This window comes from Camponotus floridanus, unplaced genomic scaffold (assembly GCF_003227725.1).
Source record: "Camponotus floridanus strain SB8 unplaced genomic scaffold, Cflo_v7.5 scaffold11, whole genome shotgun sequence".
NCBI classification, from domain to species: Eukaryota; Metazoa; Arthropoda; class Insecta; order Hymenoptera; family Formicidae; genus Camponotus; species Camponotus floridanus.
In genome coordinates, this window is record NW_020229226.1 from 1,270,282 (window position 1) to 1,288,127 (window position 17,846).

The window sequence follows — 17,846 nt, forward strand, 5'->3', positions numbered from 1 at the left end:
TATGGCCTAAAATGTTTAACAGCCCATACAATTGCTAATAATTCTTTTTCTGTAGTATTATAATTTTGCTCCGCCTTTGCCAGTATTCTGCTGGCGTAAGCAATCGGTCGGTCGTTGCCTACCTCTCCTTGTGATAACACTGCTCCGATCGCATAGTCGGATGCGTCGGTGGTTACAATAAATTCTTCTGTAAAATCAGGATATTTTAGGACTGGTGCAGTCATTAATTTTTCTTTCAATAATTCAAACGCTGTTTGCTGCTCTGTTGTCCATAAAAATTTTTCTGATTTTTTGGTTAATTTTGTTAACGGTTTTGCAATTTTTGAAAAATCTTCAATGAATTTCCTGTAATATCCAGCTAGTCCTATGAAGGATTGGATATCTTTCACTTTCTTCGGCGTCGGAAATTCTTTTATTGCCGTTAGTTTTGACGGGTCTGGAGATATTCCGTTTTCGGAAATAATATGACCCAGGTATATTACCTCCTTGCGTAAAAATTCGCATTTATCTGGCTGCAATTTTAAATGAGTTTTTCGCAATTTTTGCATTACCTCCTTTAATCGCTTGTTGTGCTCCTTTAGGCTTGATCCGTATATGACGATGTCATCAAGGTAGACTAAGCATCTAAGACCTTGCATTCCCATTAATACTGAATTCATCAGCCTTTGGAAAGTCGCTGGTGCATTCTTTAATCCAAACGGCATTCGATTAAATTCGTAGTGTCCATAGGGAGTTGAAAAGGCAGTTTTATTTTTATCCTTTTCAGCCATTGGAATTTGATGATATCCTGACGCTAGATCTAGTGTGGTGAAATATTTTGCATTTCCCAGTTGATCTAGAATATCAGTAATATTAGGCAATGGAAATGAGTCGCCTATAGTTAATTCATTTAATTTCCGGAAGTCTATGACTACTCGGAGTTTCGGTTTTCCTGATGCATCTGTTTTCTTTGGCACAACTAATAATGGTGCGTTCCACTGACTCGTGCTTGTTCTGATAATTTCATCTTGCAGCATTTCTTGTACTTGCCGATTTACTTCCGCCTTATGTTTCTCAGGTAATCGGTATGGTTTCACATTCACCGGCGCGGTGTCGGCACGCGTACTTATCTCATGCTCGACCGTCGCGGTGCATGTCAGTGGTTCTCCTTCCAAATGGAATATATCATCGTATTCTTCACAAATTTCTAAAAGTGTTCGTTCTTCTTCTTTATTTAGATGGTGTGTTCGCAATAAGTGTCAAATTCGCTGCTTGCGGGATATATTATTTTTTATTTTTCTTCCCGTTTCTATGAGGCTTATTTCCCTTGTATCTTCCTCCGTGTCTTCTAGTGTGACTATTGGAGTAGGTATTTCGACTTCTTTATCTGTTGTATTTATCATACTTACAGGACATGCAAAATTTTTGGGTTCCACCAGGCAGCTTCCAATATATACTCCTGGCGCTGTCTCGCTTGCTCGGATTATTCCAACATTATTCTGATTCACGGCTGCCTTGATAATTGTCTCGCTGCGTGGTTTCAGGATTATTTTCTTGCACGGATATAATTTGAATATACTATCCTTTATTTTTATTTGATTTCGTCTATAATCGCAGATTGCTGTTTGTTTTTTAAGGAAATCTATTCCTAAAATTCCATCATGTTCTATCGCTATGTTGTCCTTTATTATGTAAAAAGCATGTTTAATTTTATGATCGTTAATTTTAATTGTAGCGTACAATTTTCCTAATGTATATATTTTATGTCCGCTTATTCCAGTAAGTGCAGTTTTTTCTTCGTAAATCAATGCGTCATCTTTTAAATTTTTTAATTTGATCAGAGAAATAGTTGATCCGGAATCATACAGCATGTTGATTTTTCCGCCTTTTACTTCGCGAATTGGCAAGGTTAATTGCAATAATTCGTCTTTCTGCGGTGCATGCATATTCTTGACATGCGTTACACGATACTCTAGGGCAGGTCGCGGTTGTTTCTTTCTCGCTTCCTCTTGCTCTTCTTCCTCACTATTGCTTAAAGAGTCAGTGCTCTTTTTCCTCTGTCTATACGGGGTCTTTTGTTCACGCATGCTTCCTGTATGTTTTATTTTATTAACTGGCTTGGAGTTTTGGTTATTTGTACCGTTTATTTTAGGATGTCCGTTCAAGTTCCAGCATTCCTCACGGGTATGTCCTGTCTTTTTACAATGTTTGCAAAATTTACTCATAGTATTTATTCGTGTAGACTTTTCCGGTTTTGGTAATGTGAATTTATTACTGCTTCGACAATCGCGTCCGTAGTGTCCAGATTTTCCGCATTTATAACATTGTATGTTAGTATCTCGAGTTGGTCGCGTTTTAACGTCGAATTTATTTTTATAGGAGAAGCCGGATGCTCGTGTTACAGACGGGCCGATAAGCTTCTCCTCCGCGCTCGCGCCGTTTATCGCTTCTTGGAGCGAAGTATACCGTTGCGATCGTACAAGAATTTTTAATTCATCGCGTAGTCCGATTTGAAAATTTATTAGCGCTTGTTTTTTAATGGTTTCTTGTATTGCTTGTTTAAATGAAGGAGGCCGTTCTTCTCCTTCCACCATGGACTCATATAGTTTCATGGCTAACGTATCGACACGTTGGCCGAATGCATGGGCGGTTTCGCTTGACTTTTGTTTTAAAGAATTAAATTCTATCTGTAAGTGCGTTGTACTTTGCTTCGCTTGATAGCAAGTTTCGAGTTGTGTTTTTAATTCTTCAAATGTCTGGATATCTCGCGTTTCGAAATCTTGCATGGCTTTACCTCTTAATTTAGTATACAAAATTGCTTGTATTAACGATTCTTCGTCTGCGGGATTAATATTTTGTACCGCGTACGTACAAGCGTTTAAAAATTCTTGTAATTTATGTCGCGTCGTCCCATCAAACTCGGGAATCATTGTTCGCGCTTCTTTTAATGATACATAGTGCGGGGCTGCGCTACGTCGGTTTCGTATATCGCGTTGAGTGCGTCCGTACGTTACGTCGAGTGGGACAGTGTTTGCATTTACTCGCGCTTCGTTTAAATTTGCTTGTGCGGTTTGTATCTCTCGCATTTGTTCGCGCATGTACTGCATTTCGGTTTGCATTTCGCGGAAACTGTGTACGAGTTCGGCGAGTAGTACGTTACTCGTTCCTTCGGCCGGCTGGCCTGCGTCCTCATAGGCCGCGGCTGCGTTTAGTTCGGCCTGTTGCGCTCGCATGCGTTCGATTTCTCTATCGACGGCTTCGTTTTCCATATTTACTTGCGCACGTGGCTCGAATAAACTAATATCAACTGATAACGGTGAATAATTTCTTCGTACTGTAACGCGACTTGGTCCGTCTTGTACAGTGTTATCGTTATTACTCGGTTCGTGTTCCTCGGATGAATTAGAACTCGAATAGTGTTTTTCTAAATTTTTTCGCACGCTTCTACGAATATCGCGAGCAGCCTCTTCTGCTACTCGGATCGGAGTTACAATTCCGAATCTATTTGCCAATCGTGCTGGCACGCTCAGAAAACGCGGACTCTTAAATTTTACTTGTTTTGACGGTGCTGACATTTAAATAAAGTTCGACTTACAGTAGTAGCACGGTGATTCGCATGGTCGTAACCTATCAGGTCGCTTATCGTATCGCTCGACTGTTGATGCTGCTGGTGGGTCGTTGTCCCGTTGGTGCGCTATCCGTCGGTGATGCGTTATCCGTCTGCGTTGCGTTGCCTTGGCCGTGGATCGACGTTGGTCCTTGAGCGTTGGTGTTTCCTTTCTGCTTTCAGCTGCTTGGCCGTGATTTCCTTATCACTGTCGTCCGTGTGCGTTGCTGGTTGAGACTACCTGCTTTAATGTAGCCGGTGCTCTCTCCATTTTATTAATTTTGTATTTTCTTTTTGTTGCAGGCGTTAAGGATCCAGGATGGTCCTCGATCTCGGCTATCCCACCGCTGCCACCAATAATGTCGTGCCCGGCGGGGCACGGGGTGTGGGGTAGCCGGGAGTATAAAATAGAACCGTATTATCCTTTAGCGTTTTTATTGTATCTTTAGTTTACAAATATATATTCGCTTAATATCTTTCTATTCTTATCAGTTTCTTTCGAGCCTTCTCTTCGTTATCCTTTCCTCGAATCGTTCGTAAATAGATTTAGAGCGTTTACAATTTCTTTGGGTGTCTTCGTTGCACAATTTTAACGGTTTAGCACTACTTTAGTGATTGATTTATTACTTGTGACTGTCCGCCGCGGATTTGCGGTGGACGGCTTTTATTCCTTCTGTTTTGAAGGGTTTTTTGAAGGGGATCGCCTGGCAACATGACCATATATGGTCATGGGGTTTTCTGTGGCATTCATAATCAAAATGCAAGCGAAGGAAGTTCAAAGTCGAATTCCTTCGTTAGCGTCTTTCGCGTTTCCGGTGAGCGTCGGTAGTTCTCTGAGTTAGCGGTTCTTGGCGCGGCTCGCGAATGTTCTTTACGATATTCGCGAATGTTTTATATAATTACTAAAATAGGTTATAGTCTCTCGGGCTATAACAATCTATTGCATTATAATATAAAGTTAAATTTCACTCACTATGACTTGATGAGTGAATATGTAATCATTATTTATATCAAATGCAACACAATTTATAAATTTTCATCTATCGGATTCAATAATGAAATCGATATCAATGAGATCGGAATTAAAGCAAATTTACAGTGGAAACATTTCTGAAATATTATCAACAACAAAAATTTATGACCAATATTGTCCTCTACCATTTCAATGGTATCATATTGCCAGGAATATACAATCTGCATATATGGTTCAAAATTCCTATTAATGTAGTAGGAGAGTCTTTCGGAATTCCGTACATAAACGAAAATGGAGATAAAGAGTAAGTAGAAGAATATATTAAAATATCAAAAACAAATGATGTATATTTTTGCATTTATGCTTATAATTGTCTAACATTAGTCATTATACATAATATGTAGCAGGTTGTTAATAACGGGTATTCACACAAGAAAGCAGCAATTATTTCTGTTGGGTATATTGCGGCATCTGACAGGCGCTAAGCACTACGCTATTGTTTGACGAACTGCGCAACCAAGAAAGATTGCTCGCACGACAACGCGCAATTACGACATGGTGCGATTATGCACACGGCACCACAGTAAAAAGAAGTCTTAAAAGGTCGACCGAAAGACGGATCGTCGGAGATGCATAGATGTGGTCAATATGAGCGGAGCACAACGACGTGCTCGAATTACTACTTCGGACTTTCGCAGTCAAGACATAATATTAAAACACAATGACGTTAAACATGTAACGATGCACCCCAGCGCACGTTACTAGTCTTTCCGACTGAACACCAGCCGGAATATGCCGCCCGGAAAAACATCCGCCGAGCAAAGGCAGAGGCGCACCGCGCCAAATTTTCGTTAAAAAATCCGAGCATTTCGAACGGGCAAAACCGAAACAAACCGAGAGCGCCGGGACCCGCCGCACCCCACCAAGCGATCCCGTACTGTTACCGTTTTTAATCGCTTGGTGGGGGCCCCTGTTTTGTACGCGAGACTAATTAGCCGGGGTATAAAAAGGGTCCTCGAATAAATCTAGAGACAGATCCCGATTCCGCTTGCTCCAAGCCAATAATCCAGATCACGATCCATTCCTAGAAGCCAGCCAAGCCCCGAACAGAAGGAAGAGCGTACTCTGCCTCAGCTGAGTTCTCTCAGTTTCGGACTTAGGGCCGCGCTTCCTAGACTCGAATTACTCTGCCTAAGGGAAACCGCGCTGGAGAATACTCCGGCACCGTCAAGAAATCTCGACCTTGGCAATACATCCCGCCACCGTACCGCCGTTGCAAATTATCAGGAGGTAGAGAGCTGCCTCCGATGAGTGCTCTCGTTCGCACGGCGGAATCCCGTGACATTCATTTCTCGCGAGAGATTTAATAGGAATCAAAATCAAATTCACGAAAGCCGAGCGTCTCAAATATAAACCGTTATACGATTATAAAAGCCGAGATACGCGCCGCGACTCGCGAGGGCATTGCTCTCAGGCGAAACAACAACACAGCTGACGCGTTTTTGTTGTCTACACGACGGACTTTAAACGCATTCCAATTCCCGAACTTTACGTGATATTAACGAAACCGACCTACCGCATAATCTTTACGATACCGAATTACCGCATTATATATAGACGATACCGTTCTATCGCATCATATTAACGATACCGAATTACCGCATTACATATAAACGCTACCGATCTATCGCATCATATAAACGATACCGAGCTACCGATTGTACACCGGATACCGTTGCCCTCGATTGATTCTTACATTTATACACACACGTTCTCGCATTTATATACACACGTTCTCGCATTTATATACACGCGTTCTTACATTTATACACACACATTCTCGCATCTATACGCGCGTTTTCCTGCATTTATTCGCCTATCAAGAGACACGGTAGTGTCTTGTGCTAAGTCCCGCGTAAGCAACAAGACGCGCCGTGTATCATTATGCGAGTCGGATAGTTGGAGATGTTCGAGATTATCATATTGAAATAATCGCTGAACGGATCGAGTTCTTATTAGGCTTAATGGATAGCTTGAGGTTGATTTATATAAGAAAAGTGTCTTTATTTTTGCTCTACGTGCATCGTGAACAGCAATATTATGATCCAAAGTCGAAATATGAAAAATTTTCATTAAGAAACGTCTCCTTGGTCATCGTCGCCCAAGTCCCCAATGCGCAAGCGTAAAAAGTTGTACGTTTGCCGCATTCGACGTAAGATTGCGCTAGCGGCGCTCCGTGATGTTAAAACTATTATATACAGGGTGTCTCATTTTAATCGATGGATCCAAATTTCTACTAAACTACATCAGCTACAAAAAAATGTTTCAGACAAAAGTTGTATGGCTTAAAGGGGAACATAAGGTGGTGTCATTGGTTTGGCATTGAAAAGTCACCTGAAGGTTACGTGAAGATCACAGCCAACTTTTTAAATGGGACTTCCTATATGCTTTTGCATATTTTTTTAGTTCATCTCGAGAGCTTTCCGAAATACTATAATTAAGTTAATTTTCATTAAGTAGTTTTCAAGTTATAAGACTTGAAATCAATTCTTAATTTTACATAAGTCGTAAAATATCTAGTAAAATATTCATTTTTCGATTATCCTATCTTAATACTTTTATATTTAATACTTTTATCTTAATACTTTTACGTACAAAATAATAAGCAGAATCAAATGGTGTAAAGAAAACATACAGTTGTTTAAGAAAAAATATGGAATTGTTAATTGCAAATTACATATTTGTTTCCACGGAACAGTTATATGTTTTTTGTACACCCCAATTGATTCCTCTTATTATTTTGTACACAAAAGTATAAAGATAAGTTAAACAAAAAATGAATATTTTACTAGATATTTTACGATTTATGTAAAATTAAGAAATGATTTCAAGCCTCATAACTCGAAAACTACTTAATGAAAACTAACTTAATTATAGTGTTTGGAAAGCTCTCGAGATGAACTATAAGAATGTGTAAAAGCATATAGGGTGTCCTATTTAAAAAATTGGATGTGATCTTCACGTAACCTTTAGGTGACTCTTCAATGTCAAACCAATGACACCACCTTATATCCCCCTTCAAGCCATACAACTTTTGTCTGAAACATTTTTTTGTAGCTGGCGTAGTTTAGGAGAAATTTGGATCCATCGATTAAAATGGGACATCTTGTATACAGGGTGTCCTAGATCACCCGTACCCCTTTTCTTTCAAAAACTAAGCATTTTAAAGAAAAACGTTTTCGACAAAAATTGTATGGTTTTGAGGGGAACATAAGATGGTGTCATTGGTTTGACCTTGGATGGCATCGTTAAGGTCAGGTCAAGGACACATTTAATTTCTTAAAGGGAATCATCTATTTTTTATTGCATATTCTTATATCTTATGTCGAGAGCTTTCCAAAACACTATAATAAAGTATTTTTTCATTGAATACTTTTCGATTTATAAGGTTTAAAATAATATCTTAATTTTACATAAACCATAAAATATCTAGTAAAATATTTATTTCTCGATTATCTTACTTTAATACTTTTATGTACAAAATAATGAGAGGAATCAATTGGTCTAAAAAAAAAACACATAATTGTTCCGAAGAAAAAATATGTAATTTGCAATTAACAATTACATATTTTTTCTTAAAAACAACTGTGTTTTTTTTACACTAATTGATTCCTCTCATTATTTTGTACATAAAAGTATTAAGGTAAGATAATCGAGAAATAAATATTTTACTAGATATTTTATAGTTTATGTAAAATTAAGATTTTATTTTAAGTTTTATAAATCGAGAAGTACTCAATGAAAAAAATACTTTATTATAGTGTTTTGGAAAGCTCTCGACATAAGAATATGCAATAAAAAATAGGTGATTCCATTTAAGAAATTAAAGATGTCCTTGACCTGACCTTAACGATGCCATCCGAGGTCAAACCAATGACACCATCTTATGTTCCCCTCAAAATCATATAATTTTTGTCAAAAATGTTTTTCTCTAAAATGCTTAGTTTTTGAATGAAAAGAGGTGTACGGTTTCTAATGACGTATTGATTTGTAGTTATCCGTTATTTTTGCAATAAGAGTAGCAAAGAAGTTTGAAGGATCTGAATATCTATATAGTAAGCAAAGAGGACCGTCTAATTTTAATGAAATATGACGGGGGTGATGGCGGGTTCTTTGCTCATTTATTTAGAGATGTTTAATATATAGTACAAAAAAGAGTGATATCCCTAAAAAATTACCCTTTTAAAAAAAAGGTAAAAAAGGTGCTAAGTCCGCATAAAAAACAGTATATGTATTTGCAAAATAGTGTATTATTAACTGTAAAAAACTACTGTATTGTATATCCTACAAAAATAATGATATCAAAAAAATTGCGCTAAGTGAAAATAAAAGCTTATAAAAATACTTTAACCAAAAAAAGTTATACAAAATAACTGATTTAATTTTCAACATTATATCCTAGAAAAATAATGGTATCCAAAAATTACGCTAATTGAAATAAAAACTTAAAATAATTTAACTAAAAAAAATTGTACAAAATAATTGTTTTAATTTCATACAAATAATATTAAAAAGTTGCGCCAACTGAATAAAAATTTTTACTATAAATAGACATATAAAATAGACATATTTCTTTTTTATTTTCAATATTAAGAGAAAAATGATATTAAATGAATTGTAATATATCTATTATAAAAAATCGAATTGAAAATATGAACAATCATACACATTGCAATAATCATATGCATATATCCTGAAAAGTTTAATTAAAAAAAAAAAAAGAAAATGATAATACAAAATACAAAATTAAAAATTGTTAAAAAAATTAAAAATTAGAAATTAATAAATAAAAAATAAAAATTTATATAAAAATTAAAAATTAATACATATAAAAAAATTTTAGTTAAAAAACTTAGCGCTGCTAATTTCATTAGCACATTGTTCAGCGTAACAGCGCTAAGTTTTTTAACTAAAATTTTTTTATGTGTATTAATTTTTAATTTTTATATAAATTTTTATTTTTTATTTATTAATTTCTAATTTTTAATTTTTTTAACAATTTTTAATTTTGTATTCTGTATTATCATTTTCTTTTTTTTTTTAATTAAACTTTTCAGGATATATGCATATGATTATTGCAATGTATATGATTGTTCATATTTTCAATTCGATTTTTTATAATAGATATATTACAATTCATTTAATATCATTTTTCTCTTAATATTGAAAATAAAAAAAAAATATGTTTATTTTATAGTAAAAATTTTTATTCAGTTGGCGCAACTTTTTAATATTATTTGTATGAAATTAAAACAATTATTTTGTACAATTTTTTTTAGTTAAATTATTTTAAATTAGCGTAATTTTTGGATATAATTATTTTTCTAGGATATAATGTTGAAAATTAAATCAGCTATTTTGTATAACTTTTTTTGGTTAAAGTATTTTTATAAGCTTTTATTTTCACTTAGCGCAATTTTTTTGATATCATTATTTTTGTAGGATATACAATACAGTAGTTTTTTACAGTTAATAATACACTATTTTGCAAATACTAAATACTGTTTTTTTACGCGGACTTAGCACCTTTTTTTACCTTTTTTTTAAAAGGGTAATTTTTTAGGGATATTGTATTACGCCCACACTTTGTATTCTTTTCTTTTCATTATAATAATAAAGAAGTTTTCTTTTTTTTTGTTTCCGCAACACCAAAGATAATTCTTTAGCTTGCCTATCCGAAATCGCGAATCCTGATCCCGACTGCGACTATCCGACACCGTTTCGTGGAAGTCGACCGTGACATTGGCGCCCGAACAGTTTGAATCAGAGGCAAGATGAAAGTTAGAGGGAATCCATAAGAATGAAGACGTGGGCTTATAGGTTGAATAAGGAGCAATTAATCGCGTTAGCAAAGTCGTTCCAATTAGACGACACGGGGTCGTTGGAGAAGTTACGCAAGCGCGTGCCGTTTGCGGAAGACCATCCCGAGGAATTTGAGGGACGGATGAACAAGGCAAGTGCATTGCCTCTCTTAACGGTGACATCTCCGGGTAACGCGGGATTCCGCACTCCCACGGCGACCGAACCAGTATTTTTCGAGGGAAAGATAATTAATCAAATTCGAAAGTGGGGATGCCATTTCAACGGGAGAGATCTTGCCGCGTTTTTAGAACGGGTGGAGGAACTAAGGGGGACATACGGGTTTACGCGAGCCCAGCTGCTTCAGGGCCTCCCAGAATTATTGAAGGGGGACACACTGCTATGGTTTCGGAATTACCGGGCCACGTGGGAACGCTGGGAGGATTTCGAACGCGATTTTCGTCGACAGTATTTACCGTGTCGATATGAGGCTACGTTGCGTCGCGAGATTATGAGCCGACACCAGAAATCGACGGAAAAATTTGCACCCTACGTCACGGTAATGATGATATTAATGCGTCGAGCCGGAGGTTATTCGCGGGAGGAGCAACTTGATTTAATTTACGAGAACATGAATCCGGCATACAAGCATTACATCAGGATAGACGACGTGAGTAGTATAGCCGAACTGCAGGCTAGGGCTACTGAATACGAAGATATCGTGCAGGAACAGAGAGAGGCACTGAAACGGGAGAAACCCGCCGTTCCACCCGTAACAACAGTATAAACATGAAAGAATGTTGTTGACGTTGTAAGCAGAGGGGGCATATTAAATTGCAGTGCCAGAAGACGGCGAAAAAATTTTGCTCCCGGTGTGGTCGTGATGGGGTACTCACGAAGGACTGCCATCCGCGGCAGGGAAACGCTACCGGGGCCGGGGCGACTACGGCCTCGCCCCCCGAATAAGATTTACGCCGCGTCCACACATTAGAATCCGCATCCGCAACAAGAACTTCGAGGCCTTACTGGATGGCGGGTCGGAAATATCCCTGATTAATGGAAACAAGGCACAGAGACTGACCGAAGAAGGTTTCGAAATCCAGAGAAACGAGGGGCAGGTGCAGCTAGCCGACGGATCTACAAGGGAAACTCTCGGAACAATGAGGCTGCCAATAGGCCTGCCGGACAGATCTACGTCACACAGCTTCATTATCCTTCCACACATGGAGGATGCGATGATAATTAGCGTAGATCTGCAAGCAAAATTGCGTATAGGGATACCACCACCACCAAGGCATGTCTTACGAGGAAATAAATGCAGCGCGACCAAGGGACTAGCCATTCAGACGCCAGAGGAAAAGGAAGAACTGGAACGATTCTTACAAGGAGAGGTCGCGACCTTGGGGTCACCGAATTAAATAAAATTTTAACTGCGTGTAGTACTCGACCAAAGAAGTTTTTGAGGAAAGTGAGAGGACGCAACGCTCAGCCGTTTAAAAAAAAACCAAGTGAAAAGTAGGCCGTATCTTGTATACCGGTAAGTTTAGACTGATTGTCAAGTAAGCGGCGTAGCTCGGGCGGTAAAGCCCGATACTATTATGCTGCTGGTCACAGATTCGATCCCGACCTTTGGTAGTTTCTTTTTTTTTTCATTTTTTTTCACGCGAAACGTACAATTTTTTTTAATGAAAAAAATTAAATAAATAATTTAATTTTTTGTTTTTATTTTATTTTTATTTTAGGAAAGGCAATTATTTACGATATGTTAATTTATATGAAATTTCATAAAACGTCACAATTCTATATATTCTACTCGATACTAACAAAAAAAATATATAAAATTATTATGCCACTTATTAATTAATTATAATTTAATACGAAAAATATTCGGTACATAATTTTTAATCTCATTGTCAACTTCGCTACTGCTCCAACCGTTACTTGTATACCTGTTTTCATCAAGTAACGGTTTTTAGTCCCTTTCTGCCTTTTCTATTGTGTTATGTATATATCTATACAACAGCATTTGAAATCTTGTTCGATCCTAGCCAGACTTTAACTTTAATTAATTATAATTAAATATAAAATTACGACAAACTTTAGTGTTAAAATTGTTATTCACTATCATCATCCTGTACATTCTGTGCAGATCGATTGTAATTAATTAATAAGTGGCATAATAATTTTATATATATTTTTTTGTTAGTATCGAGTAGAATATATAGAATTGTGACGTTTTATAAAATTTAATATAAATTAACATATCATAAATAATTGCCTTTTCTAAAATAAAAATAAAATGAAAACAAAAAAATTAAATTATTTATTTAATTTTTTTCATTAAAAAAATATTGTACGTTTCGCGTAAAAAAAATGAAAAAAAAGAAACTATCACAAGTCGGGATCGAACCTGTGACCAGCAGCATAATAGTATCGGACTTTACCGCTCGAGCTACACCGCTTACTTGACGATCAGTCTAAACTTACCGGTATACAAGATACGGCCTATTTTTCACTTGGTTTTTTTTTTTCTAAACGGCTGAGCGTTGCGTCCTCTCACTTTCCTCAAAAACTTCTTTGGTCGAGTACTACACGCAATTAAAATTTTATTTAATTCGGTGACCCCAAGGTCGCGACCTCTCCTTGTTAGAGGAGGAGTTACGAGAGTTTGAAGACATCCATGGAACTACGGATAAGATTCAGCATGAAATACGATTGCAAAATACAACACCGATAAAACAAAGATACCGGCCTCGAAACCCGGCCATGCAGGCCGTCATCAACGAAGAAGTTGGAAAAATGTTAACCGACGACGTAATTGAACCTTCACATGTCATGCTCGCCAGTCGTGGTCAAGAAAAAGGACAAGAAACATCGTTTTTGCATCGACTTCCGATAGGTTAATGAGGCCACGCAGAAGAACGCCTACCCTCTGCCGCAGATTCCAGCGACATTGGATAAGTTAAGAGGGGCACGATATCTATCGACATTAGTCCTAAAAAACGGATACTGGCAAGTGCCACTCACACCGGAAAGCAAACCAATAACAGCGTTTACGGTCCCTGGAATGGGACTTTTTCAGTTTAAAGTAATGCCGTTCGGATTGCATTCAGCCCCTGCAACGTTCCAGCGATTATTAGACACCGTGATAGGACCTGATTTGGAACCTCATGTCTTCGTCTATTTGGATGACATCATCGTCATCAGCGAAACTTTTAGTGAACACCTCAAGTTGCTCTTCGAGACTTTCCGCCGAGAGGCGCGCCTTAGACTGAACCGAGACAAGTGCAAATTTTGCGTAGATCAGTTACGGTATCTGGCGTATATAATCGATCATGAAGGGATAAAAACCGATCCACAGAAAGTTAGCGCCGTAGCTAACTTGCCAGAACCGCGAACGGTAAAACAAGTACGTCAATTCATCGGGATGGCTTCCTGATATAGGCGTTTTATCGCGAATTTCTCCACGATCACAGCCCCGCTCACGAAACTTACTAAGAAAAACGCGCGATGGATTTGGGGCCTGGGGCAAAGCGGGGCATTTCTGACGATCAAGAGAAAATTAACGTCCGCACCTGTCTTGGCATGCCCAGATTTTACGCGGCGGTTTTATCTGCAAACCGATGCAAGTATGACAGGTTTAGGCGCGGTGCTAACCCAGCAATACGATGACAGCGAGCGCGTCGTCGTAGCCTATGCGAGTCGCACGTTAAATACAGCAGAAAGAAATTATAGTGCAACGGAGCTCGAATGCCTTGCAGTCGTGTGGGGGATCCGGCGAATGAAAAATTACCTAGAGAGGTACGCGTTCACTAATCACTGACCACCAGGCCCTCAAGTGGCTGCAAAAACTAGAATCACCTACGGGACGACTGGGGCGTTGGGTATTCGAGCTCCAGCAGTACGATTTTAACGTCAAGTACCGCCGGGGAGTACTAAACAAAGTGGCGGACGCCCTCTCACGCCGCCCGGAAGTCCGCGCCCTGAAGAAGCTAAATCGCTGCCGGTGGTACGATCGCTTGCGAGAAGAAACACAACAAGAACCAGCAAAAAGACCGGAGTACCGAATCAAGGAGAGGCGACTCTACCGGCATATAATACATTCCCTGGACTTTAAGGAGAGGAGCAGTGAGGAGCAGTGGAAGCTGTGTGTTCTCACACCATTACGGGAGAGGGTGATGTCGACGTTTCACAACGAGCCGGACATCTCGGGTTAGCGAAAACAATCACACGAATCGCGGAGGAATATTATTGGCCGGGCATGTTCAGAGACATCGCCAGACACGTCCGGAACTGCGGGACATGCCAGAGTTACAAGGCGACACAACAAAGGCCGGGGGGGAAACTTCATGCAACCGAGATAAAAAGGCCCTGGGAACAAGTCAGCATTGATCTGGTCGGGCCACTGCCGCGATCGAAAAAAGGACACACATGGTTAATGGTTATGCAGGACAGGTTCTCGAAGTGACTGGAACTTGTACCCCTATGAAGGGCATCCGCAGACGCAGTAACACAGGCTGTAACCAACAACATCCTGTTGAAACATGGAAGACCGGAAATCATTCTATTAGACAACGGGACCCAGCTACGATCTAACCAACAAGAAGACAGGTTGAGGGAATGCAACATCAGGCATGTCAACACCTGCATATGCTCCCCATTGCAACCCGGTGGAAAGAACAAATCGAATGATAAAAACAATGGTGGCGCAGTTCGCGGGGAAAGACCAGAAGACGTGGGACGAGAAATTACCGGTGCCGCAATTTGTGTATAACACAGCGACCCACGACGCCACCGACTACACACCAGCTTATGTAAATTTCGGCCGCGAACTTGTCTCGCCAGCAGCCGAAAATCAACCAGATCAGATAGCACCAGCTCCAGAAATAATAAGACGCCAACTAGAGGAAGCATATGAATTAGTGAAAGTCCATCTCGCCAGAGCTTTCGAGAGACAAAAACACCACTATGATCTCCGAAGGCGAACCTGGAAACCGAGAATTGGCGACTGGGTTTGGAGAAAAAACCATCTTCTATCAAAAAAAGCGGATAGCTTTAATGCAAAGCTAGCGCCCAAGTATAGCGGGCCGTTCGAGGTTCGTCGTTTAATTTCGCCGGTAATCGTCGATCTCCGGAACAAACGCGGAAAGTGGCTACGTCATGTTCATATACAAGATTTGAAAGCGGCAAACAGTCAGCTAAGCAACAAAGAGGACAACGAAGACAACAACAATAACACCGACGAGGAGAATGATAACGACAGCTGAGCTGGATCAAAAGCTCACTTGAGTGCGAAATGTCGAACAGCGAAGAAATTTTGAAGGCGATCGAGGAGTATCTCGGGGAACCCTCCGCCAGCACCGAGGCCCAACCTGCACCACCGGCTCCACCACCTGAGCCGCAGCAACCACCGCAGTCACGGCCGCCAAGGGTCGGAACGCTGGTGCAACGTTCCGCGAGAACACCAGAAATCGGGAGATTTTTCTGGCCCAACCGCCGCCACCACCATCCAGGCGCCCGACTAGGCCTTATGAGAGGCCATCACTGCCATCAGCGAGGTCAACGCCGCAGCCGCAGCCGGAGATATTAAAGCCGATGGGACCCATCCCAGCACTGCCCATCCGAGTCGAGGTCGAGCCCGGCCTCGTGTTCGAAGTACCACACTTTGCAGTCCACGTCAGCCGCCCGTACAAGCCCAGGACACCGCAGGGCCGCTGGATTTTACGGTTCAGCAGGGATGAGAAACTGCGTTACCGTCGTAAAATCGAGTAAGCGAGCGATTTTTTTGTAAAACTCGTTTATTCCGTCCGTCCGTGGACAAGACGCTGAACACCGAGCGTGAAGTGCGTGAGTGCCTCGAGTTCAGGCACATTCGACGAGGGGGGTAATGGGGAGGGAAACGATGCACCCCAGCGCACGTTACTAGTCTTTCCGGCCGAACACCAGCCGGAAACTGCCGCCCGGAAAAACATCCGCCGAGCAAAGGCAGAGGCGCACCGCGCCAAATTTTCGTTAAAAAATCCGAGCATTTCGAACGGGCAAAACCGAAACAAACCGAGAGCGCCGGGACACCCCACCAAGCGATTCCGTTACCGTTTTTAATCGCTCGGTGGGGGCACCTGTTTTGTACGCGAGACTAATTAACCGGGGTATAAAAAGGGTCCTCGAATAAATCTAGAGATAGATCCCGATTCCGCTTGCTCCAAGCCAATAATCCAGATCACGATCCATTCCTAGAAACAAAGCCAGCCGAGCCCCGAACAGAAGGTAGAGCGTACTCTGCCTCAGCTGAGTTCTCTCAGTTTCGGACTTAGGGCCGCGCTTCCTAGACTCGAATTACTCTGCCTAAGGGAAACCGCGCTGGAGAGTACTCCGGCACCGTCGAGAAATCTCGACCCCGGCAATACATCCCGCCACCGTACCGCCGTTGCAAATTATCAGGAAGTAGAGAGCAAAGCTGCCTCCGACGAATGCTCTCGTTCGCACGGCGGAATCCCGTGACATTCATTCCCCGAGAGAGATTTAATAAGAATCAAAATCAAATTCACGAAAGCCGAGCGTCTCAAATATAAACCGTTATACGATTATAAAAGCCGAGATACGCGCCGCGACTTGCGAGGGCATTGCTCTCAGGCGAAACAACACAGCTGACGCGTTTTTGTTGTCTACACGACGGACTTTAAACGCATTCCAATTCCCGAACTTTACGTGATATTAACGAAACCGACCTACCGCATAATCTTTACGATACCGAATTACCGCATTACATATAAACGCTACCGATCTACCGCATCAAATAAACGATACCGAGCTACCGATTGTACACCGGATACCGTTGCCCTCGATTGATTCTTACATTTATATACACACGTTCTCGCATTTATATACACGCGTTCTTGCATTTAGGCACACACGTTCTCACATTTATACACACACGTTCTCGCATTTATATACACGCGTTCTTACATTTATACACACACATTCTCGCATCTATACACGCGCATTCCTGCATTTATTCGCCTATACTGTATTACGCTCACACTTTGTATTCTTTTCTTTTCATTATAATAATAACGAAGTTTTCTTTTTTTTTGTTTCCGCAATACCAAAGATAATTCTTTAGCTTGCCTATCCGAAATCGCGAATGCTGATCCCGACTGCGACTATCCGACATTGTTTCGTGAAAGTCGACCGTGACAAACATTATCCGAAAACTAACAAACACAACAATTGGCACTCTGAAGTACAACAATTGGCGCTGCAGCTTATTGAACCTGCAAGAAAATGGACCGAATACTTCAAGCGCTAGCAGAAACTGCGCAAAACCAGGAGCTGACATTACGTCAGATCGGTGAGTCACAAAAGCAAATGGCGGAGATACTATGACATAAAATATCGAGAACGGACGATACTGCAAGATCGTCACAA